At 42.4% G+C, this 24,247-nt stretch overlaps 1 pseudogene; it reads left to right on the top strand.

The window, feature by feature from the left end:
• The first annotated feature begins 147 nt into the window (after positions 1-147).
• On the top strand, positions 148-23,630 carry LOC112239502 (annotated as a pseudogene).
• The last annotated feature ends 617 nt before the right edge of the window (positions 23,631-24,247 follow it).

Raw genomic sequence — 24,247 nt, 5'->3', positions numbered from 1 at the left:
GACCTCTGGTCTTGTGTCCTAAAACACCACTACTACCCGACCTCTGGTCTTGTGTCCTAAAACACCACTACTACCCGACCTCTGGTCTTGTGTCCTAAAACACCACTGACACCACTGCTGCCCCAACCTCTGATCTTGTGTACATGTTCTCCTAAAAGCTCTGAGCTGTTTTCCGTGTCTCCTCAGATCTCCTACCTGGCCTACCTGTGTTTGTACAACTACATCATCCTGGTCAAGATGGAACGCTGGCCGTCCCTGCAGGAGTGGATCGTCATCTCTTACATCATCACTCTGGGAATGGAGAAAGTCAGACAGGTAACGTCTCAGACAGGTAACGTCTCAGACAGGTAATGTCTCACATCATCACAGTCAGACAGGTAACGTCTCAGACAGGTAACGTGTCAGACAGGTAACGTCTCACATCATCACAGTCAGACAGGTAACGTCTCACATCATCGCAGTCAGACAGGTAAGGTCTCACATCATCACAGTCAGACAGGTAACGTCTCAGACAGGTAACGTCTCACATCATCACAGTTAGACAGGTAACGTCTCACATCATCACAGTTATACAGGTGATGTCTCAGACAGGTAACGTCTCACATCATCACAGTTATACAGGTAACGTCTCAGACAGGTAACGTCTCACATCATCACAGTCAGACAGGTAACCTCTCACATCATCACAGTTATACAGGTGTCGTCTCAGACAGGTAACGTCTCACATCATCACAGTCAGACAGGTAACGTCTCAGACAGGTAGCGTCTCAGACAGGTAGCGTCTCACACCATCACAGTCAGACAGGTAACGTCTCAGACAGGTAGCGTCTCAGACAGGTAGCGTCTCACATCATCACAGTCAGACAGGTAACGTCTCAGACAGGTAACGTCTCAGACAGCTAACGTCTCACACCATCACCCTGCGACTGGAGATAATTAGAAAGGGAATGTCTAGAACAATTGAAGAAAATGTAGAGTATGTGGGATCCTCAAGTTTAAAAAAAGACCGGTGTGAGGGCCTCCAGGGAAAATATGGGTCGATGTAGGGGTCTTACGCCCAGGCCCGATTTCTCAGTTCTGATCCTAGTCCGTCCCTGCTGTTGCTGCCCCAATACAGATCCTGATGTCAGAGCCTGGGAAGCTGAAGCAGAAGATCAACGTTTGGGCCGAAGAGTACTGGAACATCACAGACGCGGCGGCCATCTTTACCTTCCTCCTGGGCCTGATGCTGAGGCTGCAGAGCGAGCCCCTGTTGGGCATCGGACGGGTCATCTACTGCGTGGACATTATCTTCTGGTACATCAGGGTGCTCGACATCTTCGGGGTCAACAAGTACCTGGGACCCTACGTCATGATGATCGGGAAAATGGTGAGGCTTTGGTTTGGTTTTGACTGTCTTGGCTGGCTATTGTAATATGAAATGTGTGTGTATATATATATATATATGCTGTTTATACAGGTAACTGTCAAAATAAAGGAAACGCCAACATAAAGTGTGTTTATAGGGGCGTTGGGTCGCCACCAGTCAGAACAGCTTCAATGCACCTCGTCATAGATTGTACAAGTGTCTGGAACTCTCTATTGGAGGGATGAGACACCATTCTATTGGAGGGATGAGACACCATTCTATTGGAGGGATGAGACACCATTCTATTGGAGGGATGAGACACCATTCTATTGGAGGGATGAGACACCATTCTATTGGAGGGATGAGACACCATTCTATTGGAGGGATGAGGTACCATTCTATTGGAGGGATGAGACACCATTTTGTTGATGGTGATGAGAAACCATTCTATGGTCTCCAGGAGGGATGAGACACCATTCTATTGGAGGGATGAGACACCATTCTATTGGAGGGATGAGACACCATTCTATTGGGGGATGAGATTCTATTGGAGGGATGAGACACCATTCTATTGGCCTATGGTTTTTGGAGGGATGAGACACCATTTTTGGATGCTCATATAACCATTCTAGTGACCATGAGACACCATTCCCTGTGGATGAGACACCATTCTATTGGAGGTAATGAGACACCATTCTGGTTTGAGACACCATTTTCATTGGAGGGATATAACCATTCAGTGACCACTCATTGCCCTGTGGACGGGGGAGTAGCCATGGCCTATGGTTTTACATCGTTTTCATGCTCATATAACCATTCAGTGACCACTCCTGCCCTGTGGACGGGGGCGTAACCATGGCCTATGGTTTTACATCGTTTTCATGCTCATATAACCATTCAGTGACCACTCCTGCCCTGTGGACGGGGGCGTAGCCATGGCCTATGGTTTTACATCGTTTTCATGCTCATATAACCATTCAGTGACCACTCCTGCCCTGTGGACGGGGGCGTAGCCATGGCCTATGGTTTTACATCGTTTTCATGCTCATCGAACCATGTAGCCTATTTGAAAGGTTACGCTACACAGACCATATTTATCAGTTTAAACCTGGAGCCTGATACACGGTTCACAACGACAGGACCGTTGGCATCACGCTTCCATGATTAGTGAGGATGATTAGAGTAGATTTATAGAACGACTGGTCAAACCACAGACCATGTTTATCAGTTTAAACCTGGAGCCTGATTAGAGTAGATTTATAGAACGACTGGTCAAACCACAGACCATGTTAATCAGTTTAAACCTGGAGCCTGATTAGAGTAGATTTATAGAACGACTGGTCAAACCACAGACCATGTTTATCAGTTTAAACCTGGAGCCTGATTAGAGTAGATTTATAGAACGACTGGTCAAACCACAGACCATGTTTATCAGTTTAAACCTGGAGCCTGATTAGAGTAGATTTATAGAACGACTGGTCAAACCACAGACCATGTTTATCAGTTTAAACCTGGAGCCTGATTAGAGTAGATTTATAGAACGACTGGTCAAACCACAGACCATGTTTATCAGTTTAAACCTGGAGCCTGATTAGAGTAGATTTATAGAACGACTGGTCAAACCACCTATTGCTTTTCTCACCAATATTTCATGGCTTGAACAATTGACTATGGCATCTTTTAGGAAGAATCAAACTACTGTATTTTTGATTCAACAATATATTTATATATATATTTAGTGCGTAAAGGCTCTCCAAACCAGTTTTTTATTATTATTCATAACCCTAAATAATATACAAGATCAGAGTATTTTTAAATCTGCCAACTGGTGCTGAAAAGGAGAACAATATGTGTGTATTTACATGGTTTAATTTCATTGATCGATATTCTGAACCCGATGGTACAGCGCCTTCGGAAACTATTCTGACCCCTTGACTTTTTCCACACGTTGTTACGTTACAGCCTTATTCTAAAGTGTATTAAATCGTTGTTTTCCCCTCATCAATCTACACACAATGCCCCATTATGACATCACAATGCCCCATTATGACATCACAATGCCCCATTATGACATCACAATGCCCCATTATGACATCACGATGCCCCATTATGACAAAGCAAAAAACTGTTTTTTTTTAGAGATGTTTGAAAATGTATTAAAATAAAAAACTGAAATATCACATTTACAGAAGTATTCAGACCCTTTACTCAGTACTTTGACGAAGCACCTTTGGCACCGATTACAACCTTGTGTCTTCTTGGGTATGATGCTACAAGCTTGGCACACCTGCATTTGGGGAGTTTCTCCCACTCTTCTCTGCAGATCTTCTCAAGCTCTTTCAGGTTGGATGGGGAGCATTGTTGCACAGCTATTTTCAGGTCTCTCCAGAGATGTTCGATCGAGTTCAAGTCCGGGATCTGGCTGGGCAACTCAAGGACATTGAGAGACATGTCCCTAAGCCACTCCTGCGTTGTCTTGGCTGTGTGCTTAGGGTCGTTGTCCTGTTGGAAGGTGAACCTTCGCCCCAGTCTGAGATCCGGAGCACTCTGGAGAAGGAATTCATCAAGGATCTCTCTGTACTTTGCTCCGTTCATCTTTCCCTCGATCCTGACTATTCTCCCAGTCCCTGCTGCTGAAAAACTTCGCCACAGCATGATGCCGCCACCACCATGCTTCACCGTAGGGATGGTGCCAGGATTCCTCCAGATGTGACGCTTGGCATTCAGGCCAAAGAGTTCAATCTTGGTTTCATGAGAACAGAGAATCTTGTTTCTCATGGTCTGAGAATCTTTATGTGCCTTTTGGCAAAACTCCAAGCAGACTGTCAAGGGCTTTTTACTGAGGAGTGGCTTCTGTCTGGCCAGTCTACCATAAAGGCCTGATTGGTGGAGTGCTGCAGAGATGGTTGTCCTTCTGGAAGATTCTCCCATCTGCATAGAGGAACTCTAGAGCTCTGTCAGAGTGACAATCAGTTTCTTGATCACCTCCTTGACCAAGGCCCTTCTCCCCCGATTGCTCAGTTTGGCCAGGTGGCCATCTCTAGAAAGAGTCTTGGTGGTTCCAAACTTCTTCCATTTAAGAATCATGGAGGCCACTGTGTTCTTGGGGACCTTCAAAGCTGCAGAATTTTTGTTGGTACCCTTCCACAGATCTGTGTCTCAACACAATCCTGTCTCAGAGCTCCACAGACGATTCCTTCAACCTCATGGCTTGGTTTTTGCTCTGACATGCACTGTCAACTGTGGGACCTTATATAGACGGGTGTGTACCTTTCCAAATCATGTCCAATCAATTGAATTTACCACAGAGGAACTCCAATCAAGTTGTAGAAAACATCTCAAGGATGACCAATGGAAACAGGATGCACCTGAGCTCAATTTAGTTTATCATAGGGGTCTGAATACTGATGTAAATACGGTATTTCTGATTTTTTAAAGTTTAATACATTTGCAAAAATAAAATAAAAAACTGTTTTCGCTTTGTCATTATGGGGTATTGTGATGTCATTATGGGGTATTGTGATGTCATTATGGGGTATTGTGATGTCATTATGGGGTATTGTGATGTCATTATGGGGTATTGTGATGTCATTATGGGGTATTGTGATGTCATTATGGGTATTGTGATGTCATTATGGGGTATTGTGTGTAGATTGTGGAGGATTGTTTTTTTTTTTAGAATCCATTTTAGAATAAGTCAAGGGGTCTGAATACTTTCTGAAGGCACTGTGTATTCCAGTGAGTCTGTAGAGACAATTCTAATAGAAGACACATTGTATTTAATGGTATGGCTTTAGATAAAAGTACTGAAACCCCCATTGAATGAAAACTCTATGAGGAAGTATGTTGGGCCGGCAAGTGGGAGGGGTTTCAGCGGTTTAATTCAATTCATTCAGTGCGTGCAAGGGAACCATGCCTGCAAATCCTGTTAAGCACCTGTATACGGTAGGTCTGAATACAAACTACTGAGAAGTGCTGAGATCAACAGGAATAGATTTCCTCAGTCTGAATACCAACTACTGAGAAGTGCTGTGTTCTATGTTGTGTTCTATGTCCTCCAGATGATTGACATGTTGTGTTCTATGTCCTCTAGATGACTGACATGTTGTGTTCTATGTCCATGTTGTGTTCTATGTCCTCCAGATGATTGACATGTTGTGTTCTATGTCCTCCAGATGATTGACATGTTGTGTTCTATGTCCTCCATGTTGTGTTCTATGTCCATGTTGTGTTCTATGTCCTCCAGATGATTGACATGTTGTGTTCTATGTCCTCCAGATGATTGACATGTTGTGTTCTATGTCCATGTTGTGTTCTATGTCCTCTAGATGACTGACATGTTGTGTTCTATGTCCTCTAGATGATTGACATGTTGTGTTCTATGTCCTCTAGATGATTGACATGTTGTGTTCTATGTCCATGTTGTGTTCTATGTCCTCTGATTGACATGTTGTGTTCTATGTCCTCTAGATGACTGACATGTTGTGTTCTATGTCCTCTAGATGACTGACATGTTGTGTTCTATGTCCATGTTGTGTTCTATGTCCTCTAGATGATTGACATGTTGTGTTCTATGTCCATGTTGTGTTCTATGTCCTCCAGATGATTGACATGTTGTGTTCTATGTCCATGTTGTGTTCTATGTCCTCTAGATGACTGACATGTTGTGTTCTATGTCCTCTAGATGATTGACATGTTGTGTTCTATGTCCATGTTGTGTTCTATGTCCATGTTGTGTTCTATGTCCTCTAGATGATGTTGTGTTCTATGTCCATGTTGTGTTCTATGTCCTCTAGATGACTGACATGTTGTGTTCTATGTCCTCTAGATGATTGACATGTTGTGTTCTATGTCCATGTTGTGTTCTATGTCCTCCAGATGATTGACATGTTGTGTTCTATGTCCTCCAGATGATTGACATGTTGTGTTCTATGTCCATGTTGTGTTCTATGTCCTCCAGATGATTGACATGTTGTGTTCTATGTCCTCCAGATGATTGACATGTTGTGTTCTATGTCCTCGTGTTCTATGTCCTCTAGATGACTGACATGTTGTGTTCTATGTCCTCTAGATGATTGACATGTTGTGTTCTATGTCCTCCAGATGATTGACATGTTGTGTTCTATGTCCTCTAGATGACTGACATGTTGTGTTCTATGTCCATGTTGTGTTCTATGTCCTCCAGATGACTGACATGTTGTGTTCTATGTCCATGTTGTGTTCTATGTCCATGTTGTGTTCTATGTCCTCTAGATGATTGACATGTTGTACTTCGTGGTGATCATGCTGGTGGTGTTGATGAGTTTCGGCGTGGCGCGGCAGGCCATCCTGCACCCTGATGAGATCCCAACATGGCGTCTGGCCAGGAACATCTTCTACATGCCTTACTGGATGATCTATGGGGAAGTGTTCGCTGACTCCATAGACCGTAAGAGTAGCATTAATAGTAAGATTCTGTTTCCTGTTTCATGGGCGGATGATCAATTCAATCCTAATCCCATGATGGTTGTGCTGGTGGTGTGTTGTCGTAGTCTCAATCCCAATGGAACAAACCTTGTGTTCTGGTCCTAATCTCTGTAGTCTCAATCCCAGTGGAACAAACCTTGTGTTCTGGTCCTAATCTCTGTAGTCTCATTCCCAGTGGAACAAACCTTGTGTTCTGGTCCTAATCTCTGTAGTCTCATTCCCAGTGGAACAAACCTTGTGTTCTGGTCCTAATCTCTGTAGTCTCATACCCAGTGTGAACAAACCTGGTGTTGGTCTGGTCTTGTCTGGTGTGTGTCCTCTGTGATGTGTGTGTGTGTGTGTGTGTGTGTGTGTGTGTGTGTGTGTGTGTGTGTGTGTGTGTGTGTGTGTGTGTGTGTGTGTGTGTGCGTGTGGTCCTTTACTTCCTCTGCTGGTTGACTAACCCAATAACACTCAATTTAATTCCTAATGATATAACCTTGGTCACTGACACAATAACAATCAATTTAATTCCTAATGATATAACCTTGGTCACTAACACAATAATAATATAATATAACCCGTGTCACACTATAATAATATAATATAACCTGTGTCACACTATAATAATATAATATAACCTGTGTCACACTATAATAATATAATATAACCTGTGTCACACTATAATAATATAATATAACCTGTGTCACACTATAATAATATAATATAACCTGTGTCACACTATAATAATATAATATAACCCGTGTCACACTATAATAATATAATATAACCCGTGTCACGCTATAATAATATCCACAATCAAGATATCACGTATTGGTTTAGTAACATAACCCAGATGTTAACACTATGATAATATGTTATAACCCGTGTCACTACTATAATGACATATAATATAGACATTAATATTATGACCCGGTGACAGTGTAATTATAATATAACCCGTGTCACAGTGATGTTAATATAATATAACCTAATCCCACACTGATGGTAATATAATATAACCTGTGTTGTATAATAATATAATATAACCCGTGTCATCCCAATGTGACAGTGTAATATGGATAACCTCTGTCACACTATAATAATGTAATATGACCTTGTGTTCACAGTATGTTAATATAATATGTTGTGTCACACTATATATAATATAATATAACCTTTGTGTCACACTATGTGTTATAATGTAACCCGTGTGACACCTCTATAATAATATAATATAACCCGTGTCACACTATAATAATATAATTGGTGACAGTCATAATAATATAATGTAACCCGTGTCACACTGTAATGTGGTGACTATAATAATATACATGTGTGTTGGTATAATGTATAATATAACCACATGTCACACTATAATGTTAATATATATAACCCAATGACACACTATGTAATATAATATACAGTGTGTTGGTGACTGATAATGTTGGAGACAGTGTGTTGGTAATAATATGTTATAACCCAGTGTGTTGGACCACATGTAATACTAATATAACCCGTGTCACACTATAATAATATAATATAACCTGTGTCACATAATGTATAATAATATAATATAACCCGTGTCACACTATAATAATATAATATAACCTGTGTTGGTGACACTATAATAATATAATATAACCCGTGACACACTATAATAATATAATATAACCCGTGTCACACTATAATAATATAATATAACCCGTGTCACACTATAATAATATAATATAACCCGTGTCACACTATAATAATATAATATAACCTGGTCACACTATAATAATATAATATAACCCGTGTCACAGTGTACAATAATATAATATAACCCGTGTCACACTATAATAATATAATATAACCCGTGTATAATAATATAATATAACCTGTGTCACACTATAATAATATAATATAACCCGTGTCACACTATAATAATATAATATAACCCGTGTCACACTATAATAATATAATATAACCCGTGTTGGTGACACTATAATAATATAATATAACCCGTGTCACACTATAATAATATAATATAACCTGTGTCACACTATAATAATATAATATAACCTGTGTTTGTGACACTATAATAATATAATATAACCCGTGTCACACTATAATAATATATAACCTATAACCACTGTAACAATATATAATATATATAATATAACCCGTGACTATAATAATATAATATAACCCGTGTCACACTATAATAATATAATATAACCTGTGTCACACTATAATAATATAATATAACCCGTGTCACACTATAATAATATAATATAACCCGTGTCACACTATAATAATATAATATAACCTGTCACACTATAATAATATAATATAACCCGTGTCACACTATAATAATATAATATAACCCGTGTCACACTATAATAATATAATATAACCCGTGTCACACTATAATAATATAATATAACCCGTGTCACACTATAATAATATAATATAACCTGTGTCACACTATAATAATATAATATAACCCGTGTCACACTATAATAATATAATATAACCCGTGTCACACTATAATAATATAATATAACCCGTGTCACACTATAATAATATAATATAACCCGTGTCACACTATAATAATATAATATAACCCGTGTCACATTATAATAATATCCACAATCAAGATACAGTCACGTATTGGTTTAGTAACACAGACTCCAGATGTTAAAGACAGGTGACAGTGTGTTGGTGACAGTGTGTTGGTGACAGTGTGTTGGTGACAGTGTGACAGTGACAGTGTTGGAGACAGTGTGTTGGTGACAGTGTGTTGGTGACAGTGTGTTGGTGACAGTGTGTTGGAGACAGTGTGTTGGTGACAGTGTGACAGTGTGTTGGTGACAGTGTGTTGGTGACAGTGTGTTGGTGACAGTGTGTTGGTGACAGTGTGTTGGTGACAGTGTGTTGGTGACAGTGTGTTGGTGACAGTGTGTTGGTGACAGTGTGTTGGTGACAGTGTGTTGGAGACAGTGTGTTGGTGACAGGTGACAGTGTGTTGGTGACAGTGTGTTGGTGACAGTGTGTTGGTGACAGTGTGTTGGTGACAGTGTGTTGGTGACAGTGTGTTGGTGACAGTGTGTTGGTGACAGGTGACAGTGTGTTGGAGACAGTGTGTTGGTGACAGTGTGTGGTGACAGTGTGTTGGAGACAGTGTGTTGGTGACAGTGTGACAGTGTGTTGGTGACAGTGTGTTGGAGACAGTGTGACAGTGTGTTGGTGACAGTGTGTTGGAGACAGTGTGTTGGTGACAGTGTGTTGGTGACAGTGTGTTGGTGACAGTGTGTTGGAGACAGTGTGTTGGTGACAGGTGACAGTGTGTTGGAGACAGTGTGTTGGTGACAGTGTGTTGGTGACAGTGTGTTGGTGACAGTGTGTTGGTGACAGTGTGTTGGTGACAGTGTGTTGGTGACAGTGTGTTGGTGACAGTGTGTTGGTGACAGTGTGTTGGAGACAGTGTGTTGGTGACAGTGTGTTGGACAGTGTGTTGGTGACAGTGTGTTGGTGACAGTGTGTTGGTGACAGTGTGTTGGTGAGACAGTGTGTTGGTGACAGTGACAGTGTGTTGGTGACAGTGTGTTGGTGACAGTGTGTTGGTGACAGTGTGTTGGAGACAGTGTGTTGGTGACAGTGTGTTGGTGACAGTGTGTTGGTGACAGTGTGTTGGTGACAGTGTGTTGGTGACAGTGTGTTGGTGACAGTGTGTTGGTGACAGTGTGTTGGTGACAGTGTGTTGTGTTGGAGACAGTGTGTTGGTGACAGTGTGTTGGTGACAGTGTTGGAGTTGGAGACAGTGTGTTGGTGACAGTGTGTTGGTGACAGTGTGTTGGTGACAGTGTGTTGGTGACAGTGTGTTGGTGACAGTGTGTTGGAGACAGTGTGTTGGTGACAGTGTGTTGGTGACAGTGTGTTGGAGACAGTGTGTTGATGACGGGTGACAGTGTGTTGGAGACAGTGTGTTGGTGGCAGTGTGTTGGAGACAGTGTGTTGGTGACAGTGTGTTGGTGACAGTGTGTTGGTGACAGTGTGTTGGTGACAGTGTGTTGGTGACAGTGTGTTGGTGACAGTGTGTTGGTGACAGTGTGTTGGTGACAGTGTGTTGGTGACAGTGTGTTGGTGACAGTGTGTTGGAGACAGTGTGTTGGTGACAGTGTGTTGGAGACAGTGTGTTGGTGACAGTGTGTTGGTGACAGTGTGTTGGTGACAGTGTGTTGGTGACAGTGTGTTGGTGACAGTGTGTTGGTGACAGTGTGTTGACAGTGTGACAGTGTGTTGGTGACAGTGTGTTGGTGACAGTGTGTTGGAGACAGTGTGTTGGTGACAGTGTGTTGGTGACAGTGTGACAGTGTGTTGGTGACAGTGTGTTGGTGACAGTGTGTTGGTGACAGTGTGTTGGTGACAGTGTGTTGGTGACAGTGTGTTGGTGACAGTGTGTTGGTGACAGTGTGTTGGTGACAGTGTGTTGGTGACAGTGTGTTGGTGACAGTGTGTTGGTGACAGTGTGTGTTGGTGACAGTGTGTTGGTGACAGTGTGTTGGACAGACAGTGTGTTGGTGACAGGTGACAGTGTGTTGGTGACAGTGTGTTGGTGACAGTGTGTTGGTGACAGTGTGTGTTGGTGACAGTGTGTTGGTGACAGTGTGTTGGTGACAGTGTGTTGGTGACAGTGTGTTGGTGACAGTGTGTTGTGTGACAGTGTGTTGGTGACAGTGTGTTGGTGACAGTGTGTTGGTGACAGTGTGTTGGTGACAGTGTGTTGGTGACAGTGTGAGACAGAGTGTTGGAGACAGTGGGTTGGTGACAGGTGACAGTGTGTTGGTGACAGTGTGTTGGTGACAGTGTGTTGGAGACAGGTGACAGTGTGTTGGTGACAGTGTGTTGGTGACAGGTGACAGTGTGTTGGTGACAGGTGACAGTGTGTTGGAGACAGGTGACAGTGTGTTGGTGACAGGTGACAGTGTGTTGGTGACAGTGTGTTGGTGACAGTGTGTTGGTGACAGTGTGTTGGAGACAGGTGACAGTGTGTTGGAGACAGGTGACAGTGTGTTGGTGACAGGTGACAGTGTGTTGGTGACAGTGTGTTGGTGACAGTGTGTTGGAGACAGGTGACAGTGTGTTGGTGACAGTGTGTTGACAGTGTGTTGGTGACAGTGTGTTGGAGACAGTGTGTTGGTGACAGTGTGTTGGAGACAGTGGTGACAGTGTTGGTGACAGTGTGTTGGTGACAGTGTGTGTGTTGGTGACAGTGTGTTGGAGACAGGTGACAGTGTGTTGGTGACAGTGTGTTGGTGACAGGTGACAGTGTGTTGGTGACAGTGTGTTGGAGACAGTGTGTTGGAGACAGGTGACAGTGTGTTGGAGGCAGTGTGTTGGTGACAGTGTGTAATGGACTCATAATGATTTGACTGGTCACATCCACTGAGTTAAATCAATTGGACTAAAATGAAAGACTTTAAGGACAAGTTTATTTAAAATGGTAAAATATTTAAAACGGTATAGTATTTAAAATGGTATAGTATTTATAATGGTAAAGTATTTAAAATGGTATAGTATTTAAAATGGTATAGTATTTAAAATGGTAAGTATTTAAAATGGTATAGTATTTAAAATGGTAAAGTATTTAAAATGGTATAGTATTTAAAACGGTATTGTATTTAAAATGGTAAAGTATTTAAAAAAATAGTATTTAAAATGGACAAGTATTTTTAAAATGGTAAAATATTTAAAAATGGTATAGTATTTAAAATGGTAAGTATTTAAAAAATGGTAAAGTATTTAAAATGTAAAGACTAAAAATGTATTTTAAAATGGTAAAGTATTTAAAATGGTATAGTATTTAAAATGGTATAGTATTTAAAATGGTATAGTATTTAAAATGGTATAGTATTTATAATGGTAAAGTATTTAAAATGGTATAGTATTTAAAATGGTATAGTATTTAAAATGGTAAAGTATTTAAAATGGTATAGTATTTAAAATGGTATAGTATTTAAAATGGTAAAGTATTTAAAATGGTATAGTAATTAAAATGGTAAAGTATTTAAAATGGTAAAGTCCTCCATGAATTATTGCTAACATTTAAAACTAACTCTCCATTGAATTGTTTGTGTAAGTTAAATGACCAACGATACATATTGATTTATCCTTAATAAGTGATCCCACTAACAAGAAAGTGTGTTGTTTTTCTGAACAAATGGAAAAGGATTGGTCCTCTTTTTTCCAGTGATCATCTGCCTGCTAGAGATACTGGGTGGTATTCCAAAGTGCACCCTATTCCCTATGTAGTGCACTCTTTTTGACCAGAGGCAATGAGGGAATAGGGTGCCTCTTTGGGATGATGTCACTGATTCAGATAGTAAGAGGTGTTGTGGTTTTAGTCTCTGCCCAGAGGAAGACAAACCAGTCCCGCATGGAAGAGTCTAATCACATTTTCATAACTCCACAATCCAAGCAACCCATTATAAAACTCTATAGACGGTATAGACACAACAACATCATCCAGAGATCAGACACCAATCCATTATAAAACTCTATAGACGGTATAGACACAACAACATCATCCAGAGATCAGACACCAATCCATTATAAAACTCTATAGACCCAACAACATCGACCAGAGATCAGACACCAATCCATTATAAAACTCTATAGACCCAACAACATCAACCAGAGATCAGACACCAATCCATTATAAAACTCTATAGATGGTATAGACACAACAACATCGACCAGAGATCAGACACCAATCCAGTATAAAACTCTATAGACGGTATAGACACAACAACATCATCCAGAGATCAGACACCAATCCATTATAAAACTCTATAGACCCAACAACATCAACCAGAGATCAGACACCAACCCATTATAAAACTCTATAGACGGTATAGACACAACAACATCATCCAGAGATCAGACACCAATCCATTATAAAACTCTATAGACACAACAACATCGACCAGAGATCAGACACCAATCCATTATAAAACTCTATAGACGGTATAGACACAACAACATCATCCAGAGATCAGACACCAATCCATTATAAAACGCTCTAGACACAACAACATCATCCAGAGATCAGACACCAATGCATTATACAACTCTATAGACGGTATAGACACAGCAACATCGACCAGAGATCAGACACCAATCCAGTATAAAACTCTATAGACGGTATAGACACAGCAACATCGACCAGAGATCAGACACTAATCCATTATAAAACTCTATAGACGGTATAGACACAGCAACATCGACCAGAGATCAGACACCAATCCATTATAAAACTCTACAGACGGCATAGACACAACAACATCGACCAGAGATCAGACACCAATCCATTATAAAACTCTACCGATGGCATAGACACAACAACATCGACCAGAGATCGGACACCAATCCATTATAAAACGGTATAGACACAACAACATCGACCAGAGATCAGAAACCAATCCATTTAGCTACTGATCTGAAATATTGGATGGGATCCAAGCATTCTATGGCAATGGAACTTCTCTATAGTTAATCGATGTGATTGGTGAGCAAACTAATGGCATCCAATAAATGTTACTGAAGTGAAAACTGAAGGGATGATTATAATTATTTTGTATTACATTGCATTCAATTTAATCAAAATTATTTTAATCAAATCCTACCGAATGGAGATGCACGGTCCTCCTCTTGGCAGACCCATGTTGGTTATTAATTATTAGTTTTGGCTGTTGTTGTTGTACTGTTGTTCTCTTCTGTTGCTCTGATTTTTCTCTCTCTCTCTCTCTCTCCCTCTCTCATTCTCTCTCTCTCTCTCTCTCTGTCTCTGTCTGTCTGTCTCTCTCTCTTTCTCTTTGTCTCCCTGTCTCTCTATCTTTCTTCCTCTCTCTCTCTCTCTCTCTCTCTCTCTCTCTCTCTCTCTCTTTCTCTCTATATCTTTCTCTCTCTCTCTCTCTCTCTGTCTCTGTCTCTCTCTCTCTTTCTTTCTCTCTCTCTACTTCTTTCTCTTTGTCTCCCTGTCTCTCTATCTTTCTTCCTCTCTCTCATCTTTTTCCACTTCCATCACATGGTTGATTGGTAGTCTATGCAATGGAAATCAATCGTAAGTATCTAATTGTACAATACACTCATACAATCCTACATGATGTACTACCGCAGTTCAAAATATTCTGGACAAAACCAGCGTTTTGCTTTTATATCAAACGATTCAATTGATTCAGGCGAACGATCAAATTTAGATCAATTGATTCAGGCGAACGAATCAAATTTAGATCAATTGATTCAGGCGAACGAATCAAATTTAGATCAATTGATTCAGGCGAACGAATCAGATTTTGATCAATTGAAAAATATAGCAAATGTACAAGTTGTTTTCGCCATTCATTCTGGTATTATTAATTCATTCTGATATTAGTAATTCCCTGCTGGAAGGGCCCTTTGGGGTTTGGAAAAGAGTGTTAAGAATAAATTGTAGAAAATAAAATAAATAAAAAGTTGCCATAGTAACCTATCGAAGTAATAAGACCAGATATTTTAATATATTTCACTTGGACTATATTTCACTGCTTTTGCATAAGTAAAACTTTTTTAGAAATTCTTCGATTACCATGAAAATACTTTTAAAGAGCTGACGAAAGTCACAATTTTCTTCATGGCAAAGTACCATCGTAGTAGTAGTAGTAGTAGTAGTAGTAATAACAGTAGTAGTAGTCGTTGTATTAGTAGTAGTAGTAGTAGTAGTAGTAGTGTAGTAGTAGTAGTAGTAGCAGTAGTAGTAGTAGCAGTATTAGTAGTAGTAGCAGTAGTAGCAGCAGTATTAGTATAGTAGTAGTAGTAGTAGTAGTATCAGTAGTAGTAGTATCAGTAGTAGTAGTAGTAGTAGTAGTAGTATCAGTAGTAGTAGTAGTAGTAGTAATAGTAGTAGTATCAGTCGTAGTATCAGTAGTAGTAGTAGTAGTATTATCAGTAGTATCAGTAGTAGTAGTAGTAGTATCAGAAGTAGTAATAGTAGTAGTAGTAGTAGTACTAGTATTAGTTGTATTAGTAGTAGTATCAGTAGTAGTAGTAGTAGTATCAGTAGTAGTAGTAGTAGTATCAGTAGTAGTAGTAGTAGTAGTAGTTGTATTCGTAGTAATAGTAGTAGTATCAGTAGTAGTAGTAGTAGTATTAGTAGTAGTAGTATCAGTAGTAGTAGTAGTAGTAGTATCAGTAGTAGTAGTAGTAATATCAGTAGTAGTACTGTGGACTGACATTGAGCCTGTTTCCAGCACCATGTGGTGATAACATGTACGATGAGGATGGGAAGAAGCTTCCTCCTTGTATCCCCGGAGCCTGGCTCACTCCAGCCATCATGGCCTGCTACCTGCTGGTGGCCAACATCCTCCTGGTCAACTTACTCATCGCTGTCTTCAAGTAAGTTGTGGATCCCACTTCTGACACCAGCGTAACGGAACGGTAGGGAGCAGCACGAGGTCTGAAGTGAAGCCATAACTTTGTGGCGAGCAGTCGGTCCAATGAAAACCCTCTCCATTCAGGGTGTGATAATCACCGTCATTACAGACATTACGGACAGCTACAGTCATTACATCATGCACTATGCATTCATGTAGTTGACTGTGTTGTGGTTTTGTGTAGGAGACATTGGGATTTAACCTGGTTCATTCATGTAGTTGACTGTGTTGTGGTTTTATGTAGGAGACATTGGGATTTAACCTGGTTCATTCATGTAGTTGACTGTGTTGTGTTGTTGTGTAGGAGACATTGGGATTTAACCTGGTTCATTCATGTAGTTGACTGTGTTGTGGTTTTATGTAGGAGACATTGGGATTTAACCTGGTTCATTCATGTAGTTGACTGTGTTGTGTTGTTGTGTAGGAGACATTGGGATTTAACCTGGTTCATTCATGTAGTTGACTGTGTTGTGGTTTTATGTAGGAGACATTGGGATTTAACCTGGTTCATTCATGTAGTTGACTGTGTTGTGGTTTTGTGTAGGAGACATTGGGATTTAACCTGGTTCATTCATGTAGTTGACTGTGTTGTGTTGTTGTGTAGGAGACATTGGGATTTAACCTGGTTCATTCATGTAGTTGACTGTGTTGTGGTTTTGTGTAGGAGACATTGGGATTTAACCTGGTTCATTCATGTAGTTGACTGTGTTGTGGTGTTGTGTAGGAGACCTGGGTATTTAACCTGGTTCATTCATGTAGTTGACTGTGTTGTGGTTTTGTGTAGGAGACATTGGGATTTAACCTGGTTCATTCATGTAGTTGACTGTGTTGTGGTGTTGTGTAGGAGACCTGGGGATTTAACCTGGTTCATTCATGTAGTTGACTGTGTTGTGGTTTTATGTAGGAGACATTGGGATTTAACCTGGTTCATTCATGTAGTTGACTGTGTTGTGGTTTTGTGTAGGAGACATTGGGATTTAACCTGGTTCATTCATGTAGTTGACTGTGTTGTGGTGTTGTGTAGGAGACCTGGGTATTTAACCTGGTTCATTCATGTAGTTGACTGTGTTGTGGTTTTGTGTAGGAGACATTGGGATTTAACCTGGTTCATTCATGTAGTTGACTGTGTTGTGGTGTTGTGTAGGAGACCTGGGTATTTAACCTGGTTCATTCATGTAGTTGACTGTGTTGTGGTGTTGTGTAGGAGACCTGGGTATTTAACCTGGTTCATTCATGTAGTTGACTGTGTTGTGGTTTTGTGTAGGAGACATTGGGATTTAACCTGGTTCATTCATGTAGTTGACTGTGTTGTGTTGTTGTGTAGGAGACATTGGGATTTAACCTGGTTCATTCATGTAGTTGACTGTGTTGTGGTTTTGTGGAGACATTGTTGGAGTTGACTGTGTTGTGTGTTGTGTAGGAGACCTGGGTATTTAACCTGGTTCATTCATGTAGTTGACTGTGTTGTGGTGTTGTGTAGGAGACCTGGGTATTTAACCTGGTTCATTCATGTAGTTGACTGTGTTGTGGTTTTATGTAGGAGACATTGGGATTTAACCTGGTTCATTCATGTAGTTGACTGTGTTGTGGTGTTGTGTAGGAGACCTGGGGATTTAACCTGGTTCATTCATGTAGTTGACTGTGTTGTGTTGTTGTGTAGGAGACATTGGGATTTAACCTGGTTCATTCATGTAGTTGACTGTGTTGTGGTTTTGTGTAGGAGACATTGGGATTTAACCTGGTTCATTCATGTAGTTGACTGTGTTGTGGTGTTGTGTAGGAGACCTGGGTATTTAACCTGGTTCATTCATGTAGTTGACTGTGTTGTGGTGTTGTGTAGGAGACCTGGGTATTTAACCTGGTTCATTCATGTAGTTGACTGTGTTGTGGTTTTATGTAGGAGACATTGGGATTTAACCTGGTTCATTCATGTAGTTGACTGTGTTGTGGTGTTGTGAAGATTTAACCCCATTGGTTAAAAAAAAACAGCTGCCTGATTGATCCGCTTCTTCCATCCTGACCTCTGACCAACAGCAACACCTTCTTAGAGGTCAAGTCCGTCTCCAACCAGATCTGGAAGTTCCAACGTTACCAGCTGATCATGAAATTCCACGACCGGCCCCTCCTCCCTCCGCCCCTCATCATCTTCAGCCACATCTACATCGTTCTGAAACACGTCTGTCGTCGCTGCAAGAGGAGAACAGAGGGAGAGCAGGACGACAGGGACAACAAAGGACTACGTCAGTGGTTTTCGGGGATATGGGTTGACTGATTGGATGACTGGTTGATTGGTTGACTGATTGGATGACTGGTTGATTGGTTGACTCTGATTGGATGACTGGTTGATTGGTTGAGTGATTGGTTGACTGATTGGTTGAGTGATTGGATGACTGGTTGATTGGTTGAGTGAATGGATGACTGGTTGATTGGTTGACTGATTGGATGAAGGCTTGATTGATTAGCTAGCTGGCTAACTGGCTGAAATGGTTTTCTGGCTGGCCAGCCGGTTGGTTGGCTGTCTGGTTGGTTGGCTGGGTTGACTGATTGGATGACTGGTTGATTGGTTGACTGATTGGATGACTGGTTGATTGGTTGACTGATTGGATGACTGGTTGATTGGTTGATTGATTGGATGACTGGTTGATTGGTTAATTGATTGGATGACTGGTTGATTGGTTGACTGATTGGATGACTTGGTTGATTGATTAGCTAGCTGGTTATCTGGCTGAAATGGTTTTCTGGCTGGCCAGCCGGTTGGTTGGCTGTCTGGTTGGTTGGCTGGGTTGACTGATTGGATGACTGGTTGATTGGTTGACTGATTGGATGACTGGTTGATTGGTTGATTGATTGGATGACTGGTTGATTGGTTGATGGATTGGATGACTGGTTGATTGGTTGACTGATTGGATGACTTGGTTGATTGATTAGCTAGCTGGCTAACTGGCTGAAATCGTTTTCTGGCTGGCCAGCCAGTTGGTTGGCTGTCTGGTTGGTTGGCTGGGTTGACTGATTGGATGACTGGTTGATTGGTTGACTGATTGGATGACTGGTTGATTGGTTGACTGATTGGATGACTGGTTGATTGGATGACTGGTTGGTTGTCTGGTTGGTTGGCTGGGTTGACTGATTGGATGACTGGTTGATTGGTTGACTGATTGGATGACTGGTTGATTGGTTGACTGATTGGATGACTGGTTGATTGGTTGACTGATTGGATGACTGGTTGATTGGTTGACTGATTGGATGACTGGTTGATTGGTTGACTGATTGGATGACTGCTTGGTTGTCTGGTTGGTTGGCTGGGTTGACTGATTGGATGACTGGTTGGTTGTCTGGTTGGTTGTCTGGTTGGTTGTCTGGTTGGTTGACTGATTGGATGACTGGTTGGTTGTCTGGTTGGTTGTCTGGTTGGTTGTCTGGTTGGTTGTCTGGTTGGTTGACTGATTGGATGACTGGTTGACTGGTTGGTTGTCTGGTTGGTTGACTGATTGGATGACTGGTTGGTTGTCTGGTTGGTTGTCTGGTTGGTTGTCTGGTTGGTTGACTGATTGGATGACTGGTTGGTTGTCTGGTTGGTTGTCTGGTTGGTTGTCTGGTTGGTTGTCTGGTTGGTTGACTGATTGGATGACTGGTTGGTTGTCTGGTTGGTTGTCTGGTTGGTTGGCTGGGTTGACTGATTGGATGACTGGTTGGTTGTCTGGTTGGTTGTCTGGTTGGTTGTCTGGTTGGTTGGCTGGGTTGTCTGGTTGGTTGTCTGGTTGGTTGGCTGGGTTGACTGATTGGATGACTGGTTGGTTGTCTGGTTGGTTGTCTGGTTGGCTGGTTGGTTGACTGATTGGATGTCTGGTTGGTTGGCTGGGTTGACTGATTGGTTGTCTGGTTGGTTGGCTGGGTTGACTGGTTGGTTGTCTGGTTGGTTGTCTGGTTGGTTGTCTGGCTGGTTGTCTGGTTGGTTGTCTGGTTGGTTGGCTGGGTTGACTGATTGGTTGTCTGGTTGGTTGTCTGGTTGGTTGTCTGGTTGGTTGGCTGGGTTGACTGATTGGATGACTGGTTGGTTGTCTGGTTGGTTGTCTGGTTGGTTGTCTGGTTGGTTGTCTGGTTGGTTGTCTGGTTGGCTGGGTTGACTGATTGGATGACTGGTTGGTTGTCTGCTTGGTTGTCTGGTTGGTTGGCTGGGTTGACTGATTGGATGACTGATTGGTTGTCTGGTTGGTTGTCTGGTTGGTTGTCTGGTTGGTTGTCTGGTTGGTTGTCTGGTTGGCTTGACTGGTTGGTTGTCTGGTTGGTTGTCTGGTTGGTTGTCTGGGTTGACTGGTTGGTTGTCTGGTTGGTTGACTGGTTGGTTGACTGGTTGGTTGTCTGGTTGGTTGTCTGGGTTGACTGATTGGTTGTCTGGTTGGCTGGGTTGACTGATTGGTCCTTCCGAGACCGATGTCAGTGCGTTCTACCAGGTTTCAGAAGCAGTTGAACTCCACCAACCCCGGAACCAACGTGTGACGTGTGTTTCTCTCTCTGACAGAGCTGCTGCTGAACGCTGAGGAGCTGAAGGCTCTGTATGACTTCGAGGAGCAGTGTGTGGAGGAGTATTTCAGAGAGAAGGAGGACGAGGAGCAGTCGTCTAGCAACGAACGCATCCGGGTCACATCGGAGAGGTCTGAGACCGGACAGCTATGGTCTTTCCTCTTTGGGGGAACTACTTTAAATTAGCCTTGTAGAACTGTCTCAGTATTCGCTACAGTTATTCATATTTATTAGTAATACATTTGGTGTAATCCCAATACATTTGGTGTGATCATTTAGTAATACATTTGGTGTAATCCCAATACATTTGGTGTGATCATTTAGTAATACATTTGGTGTAATCCCAATACATTTGGTGTAATCCCAATACATTTGGTGTAATCCCAATACATTTGGTGTAATCATTTAGTAATACATTTGGTGTAATCCCAATACATTTGGTGTAATCACAATTAATTTGGTGTAATCACAATACATTTGGTGTAATCGGCAGGGTGAGTAAAGTGTTGTGGTACCGTTGACTCTCTCTCCACTCAGGGTGGAGAACATGTCGATGCGTCTGGAGGAGGTGAACGAGAGGGAGCACTCCATGAAGGCTTCCCTGCAGACGGTGGACCTGCGACTGGGTCAGCTGGAGGAGTTCTCTGGACGTATGATGAACGCCCTGGAGAAGCTGGCCGGGGTGGACCACAACGACCTGGTCAGAACCCAGTCGGGGGTCTCCTCGGTCTGCGACACGTCCTCTCTGCTCCGGCACAGCTCCATCAACAGGTTCAATAACTTCTTTAAGGACTCCAGATGAGAAAGACGGAATGGTCTGCTCTGTCATGTACAGTACAGTAGTCTAGTGTTTAATAAGGATGATGAGAGGATGATGTTTACTGATGATCAGTACAGTAGTCTAGTGTTTAATAAGGATGATGAGAGGATGATGTTTACTGATTATCAGTACAGTAGTATAGTGTTTAATAAGGATGATGAGAGGATGATGTTTACTGATGATCAGTACAGTAGTCTAGTGTTTAATAAGGATGATGAGAGGATGATGTTTACTGATGATCAGTACAGTAGTCTAGTGTTTAATAAGGATGATGAGAGGATGATGTTTACTGATTATATATCTGTCTGTGTGTCTGTCTGTCCATCAGCTCTGACGGCTACAGTCTGTACCGGTACCACCTGGAGATGGGAGATGACACCCGCTCTGAGGCTGGGGACATCAGGAGCCCTGAGAGGAAGAGGAGCCAGAGGAAGGTGGTTGAGAGGAAACGGAGTATGAGAGAAACCACGACCGGCATCACGGCCTCTGTGAAGGAGTACGGAGCCACGTTAGACGTGGTGGGCCCCAGAGAGAGGAATCATTCCAGCTCCAGCGTCTCTGTCTGCGAAGGGGCGAAGGAAACCCCAACCCAGAGGCCTGAGGTTCCTACAGAGCCTTCTCCACAGCCCTGCAGCCCTTGCAGCCTCGATGGACGCGGCCCTGGAGAAGGCAGGCGTGACCACGGAGAAGATCAAGCTAGAAGCAGCCATCTCATACCCTCTGGAGAGGGTCAGGTCCCTGCAGTACCAGTCACCCGAGACCCACAGTGACTGTCTCACCTCCAGGCCCAGATCCAGGAGCACTATGGTGTTCAACCCAGCCGATGGGGGAGACGACGGGGCTACTTGGGCCACAGACGTCAACAACCCCCGCACAGGGGATCAGGAAACGGTTACCTCCAGATCTCCGACCATGGGTCACTGGGCAGTGCGCTTCGAGTACAAAGTCCACCCCTGCCCGTTCGGCCACATGCCCAAAGTCTCCATGGAGAAGCTAGTCCCCACCACCACAGATACAAAGGACGAGGCAGAGGCCAAAGAGACAACGACAGACAGTGAACCACAGGAGCCAGGGAAGAGTCAGTCAGAGAGCAACCAAGATGGAGGTGAGGAGAAGCAGGAAGCGGAGGCTAAAGATACTGGTGGACGCCTTCTGCTTGTGGCAGAGGACAGGATGTATCCCTCACTGAGGTCTAAGAGCCTGAACACCAACGCCAGAAAAGTGAAGGCCAGAGGGGACTGGGCACAGAAAACCAAGTCAGACAGTAGTGTAAAAGACCTAACAGCTATGTTAGGAGGGAATGGGGAGACAGAGACAGAGGTAGAGACTGACAGACAGTATTAAAGACCTAACAGCTATGTTTGGAGGGACTGGGGAGACAGAGACAGAGGTAGAGACTGACAGACAGGGTTAAAGACCTAACAGCTATGTTAGGAGGGACTGGGGAGACAGAGACAGAGGTAGAGACTAACAGACAGTATTAAAGACCTAACAGCTATGTTAGTAGGGACTGGGGAGACAGAGACAGAGCTAGAGACTGACAGACAATATTAAAGACCTAACAGCTATGTTAGTAGGGACTGGGGAGACAGAGGTAGAGACTGAGACAGAGGTAGAGACTGACAGACAGTATTAAAGACCTAACAGCTATGTTAGTAGGGACTGGGGAGACAGAGACAGAGGTAGAGACTGACAGACAGTATTAAAGACCTAACAGCTATGTTAGTAGGGACTGGGGAGACAGAGACAGAGGTAGAGACTGACAGACAGTATTAAAGACCTAACAGCTATGTTAGTAGGGACTGGGGAGACAGAAACAGAGGTAGAGACTGACAGACAGTATTAAAGACCTAACAGCTATGTTAGTAGGGACTGGGGAGACAGAAACAGAGGTAGAGACTGACAGACAGTATTAAAGACCTAACAGCTATGTTAGGAAGGACTGGGGAGACAGAGACAGAGGTAGAGACAGAGGTAGAGACTGACAGACAGACAGTATTAAAGACCCAACAGCTATGTTAGTAGGGACTGGGGAGACAGAGGTAGACACAGACAAAAAGCCTCAAAGACACAACACCTGTGAATGACTTCTGATGATGTCTGACTGGCATTACTCACTGTGGAATGGAATAAACTAGCCAATGGTGTGTGGTAGAGCTGAGCAGCGCTGAACTACTGTCTGAGACTCAGGAACGTTGCATATCTTGGTTTTTCCAATTCATTCCAGTTGATGGGGACAGCTTTGAGCGAGCGAATGGCGAAAGTGCGGTGATTATTCAGTTGTTGTTAAATGTTTATTTGTTTTTAAATGTTTATTGTATTAAATGTATTTCATGTTGATTAAACAAGCAAATAACATTGCAGATACAGATCTTATAAAGATAAGGGATATTTGTATTAATCTAAAATGGAAATCATTACACAAACAAGGTAAGAGACAAGGGGCGGCAGGTAGACTAGTGGTTAGAGAGTTGGACTAGTAACCAGCAGGTAAACTAGTGGTTAGATTGGAGGGGCGGCAGCGTAAACTAGTGGTTAGAGTGGAGGGGCGGCAGCGTAAAGTGGTTAGACTAGTGGTTAAAGGGGAGGGGCGGCAGCGTAAACTAGGTTAGAGTGGAGGGGCGGCAGCGTAAACTAGTGGTTAAGGGCGGCAGCGTA

Source organism: Oncorhynchus tshawytscha, unplaced genomic scaffold (assembly GCF_018296145.1).
Source record: "Oncorhynchus tshawytscha isolate Ot180627B unplaced genomic scaffold, Otsh_v2.0 Un_contig_10349_pilon_pilon, whole genome shotgun sequence".
Lineage (NCBI taxonomy): Eukaryota > Metazoa > Chordata > Actinopteri > Salmoniformes > Salmonidae > Oncorhynchus > Oncorhynchus tshawytscha.
The sequence above is the reverse complement of the archived record's forward strand: the minus strand, read 5'-3'. Positions and strand labels throughout refer to the sequence as shown.